Source organism: Rattus norvegicus, chromosome 6 (genome assembly GCF_021556685.1).
Source record: "Rattus norvegicus strain SHRSP/BbbUtx chromosome 6, alternate assembly SHRSP_T2T, whole genome shotgun sequence".
NCBI lineage: Eukaryota > Metazoa > Chordata > Mammalia > Rodentia > Muridae > Rattus > Rattus norvegicus.
Window position 1 is genome coordinate 83393074 of NC_141539.1, and position 2801 is coordinate 83395874.

Genomic DNA, 2801 nt, shown 5'->3' on the forward strand with positions numbered 1-2801 from the left:
CCTTGGAAAAATAAACTGATCAGGCAATGGCTGAGTAGGGGAGAGAACAAGTCTGGATTTCTTCCCAGCTAGGGGAGGGGGCGGGAGAGAGAGGAAATAGGGATTCAGCCACAAGGAGAGGGTCTAGAAGACATCATGAGAAAATAGTGGAAGCAGAGCAAGCCATAAAATGCAAATATTTCAGGGATTTTGACTGGGAGGTAGCCAGATTAGGTTAGAGGCTTGAAATAGATTAATATGGCTCAGTTATTGTGCCTTAAAGTTGTTAAATAAATAAGACAGTTTTGTTTCAATTATTTGGGAGCTATCTGGGTTAAGAGAAAATGGAAACATTTATAAAATCACCAACAAGAAATATACACTGAATGAAAGACAGCATGTTTAACAAATGGTGTTAGTCAAACCAGATGAATACATGTACAAGAATCTAAATAGATCCATACTTTTTACCCTGCACAATACTGAACTCCAAATGGATGAAAGACCTCAACATAAAACCAGATATACTGATTTTGATAGAAGAGAAAGTAGGGAATACCACTGAACTCATGACACAGAAAATGACTTTCTGAACAGAGCCCTGTTTGCATATGCACTCTGATCAATAACTAACAAGTGGGACCTCCTGACACTGAAAAACTTCTGTACTGCAAAGGACATGATTTGGATAAAGCTCCGTAATCCTGTGGAAGAGGAGGCTGAAAGAGTGTAAGAACCAAAGGGGATGGAGGACACCAAAAACAAAAACAAAACAAAACAAAAGGCTCTCTAAATCAACATGAGCACAGCACATATGAAAACATGTACTGTGTCTTCTGCATGTAAATATGGCTCCAGTGTAATGTTTTTATGGGTCTCCTGAGTGTGTAAACAAGTGGATCTCTGATTCATGTGTCTTCTCTTGGACTCTGTCTTAGGGTTTTACTGCTGTGATGAGACACCGTGACCAAGGCAACTTTTATAAAGAAAAACATTTAATTGGGGCTGGCTTACAGCTTCAGAGGTTCAGTCCATTATCCTTATGGTGGGAAGTATGCCATTGTATAGGCAGATTTGGTGCTCGAGGAACTTAGAGTTCTACCTCTTGATCCGAAGGCAGCCAGGAGGAAACTCTACTGCAGGCAGCCAGGAGGAGGCTCTCTTCCGCAGTGGGTGGAGCATACAATGACTCACTTCCTCCAACAAGGCCACACCTTCTAACAGTGCCATTTTTCATCTGCAAAGCATAGTCAAACCACCACAGACTCTTTTCTTCCTTTTTGCTTGATTTGTCCGATTTTAGTATATTGGTTTTTATTTATGTTATTGTGGTTTATTCTATTCTACTTTATCATTATCCTTTAGGAGCCTGTTTGCTTTCTGAGAGACAGAAATGGAGTAGATCTGGATTGGAGAGGAGGAGGAGGGGAGAAACTTGGAGGAGTAGAGGAAAGAGAAATCTTAGTCAAGATATATGAGAAAAAAATCTATTCTCAATAAAAGGAGAAAAATGAAAAAGTGTGAGATATTTTAGTTTATATGCCCTCTTCTTAGACAGACATCAACAATGGGATATAATTTGAGGAGGATTACTTCAAATGACAACTTTTTAACTATTTACATAAATATTCAATATTAATAATAGTCAAAATTTTTATCAAGGAGTTTTTTTTACAAGCATACATCATTTTTTATATATTGGAGAAGATGATTTTAAAACACAAAATAGTAGAATTTTTCATGTGTCCATTGATGAAGACTCTTCCTTGACTAAATTTTTTTTATCTGTATATATATATTTATATTTATATAAAAAGACCAATAATAGCAGTGTGTTATGCATCAACAGCAGCAACAGCTTTTCCAGGTTCTGCAGTCATCTGAACAAAACTGTAGAGACATCCAGCACACTCCATTAAAAAAAAAAGTAAAAAAAACAAAACCCGAGAAAACAGCACAGTTCTGTTACTCTTGTGGTACCTGGCACCATTTTTTTTTAAATTAGCTTCTCAATCATCATCTGGAAAGAAAACATTCTGAGCAACATCATTAAAAACAGCTCTGATAAAGCACGGTCACTACTACGTATCATAAAGCAGGTACAAGCTATTTTACATCCACAGAGGTATGATACAGTACTGTCCTACATCTATAATACTAGAGGATACAATTTAAAAGGCATTATTTGAGACTTGATTCTACTTTTCCAGCAGAGGGCCCAAAGGATGGTGTGACACAGCTTTGTAAAGAAACATACTCTAGACAGGATTTCCTTTCACTAGTGGCACAGTTCTAAGGATTCATTCTCTCCATGAATGTCAGCTAAAACCGTTATTAAAAAAATGAAATATCCCTAAAACAAAACCATATAACCACCGGATTCACATGAAGATGACCTAGTGGAGACAAGCTGGACCTCACCTTACCAACAAGCTATCAAATCTGTTATGTTTAAACAGTGAGACCTCCAAGGAAGGAGATGCCAAGTAGTGCTTCAAAGCTTCGACCACAATCAAACACAGCATCCTTTTCAACAGAAGCAGAAGCTCATCTGAATATGCTCAAGGATGCTGACATCAACATTTAATCATCTCCTCACTCATCCAGGAAGAAGGGGAGATCAGTTACTACTGTACTTTATTGTGTTCAACCAAATCACCATGTTACAAAAATAGCAAGCTGCCATAATAAAAAATAAGGCTCCTCTATCCAGCACCAGATAGCATCATTTTACTTTCAAGCCTAGAAATTGCACACTTGTATATAAACCAACCGAAGATGAGGATTGAGAGTTCATCTTGGTGGATTTTTCCTTTGATGAA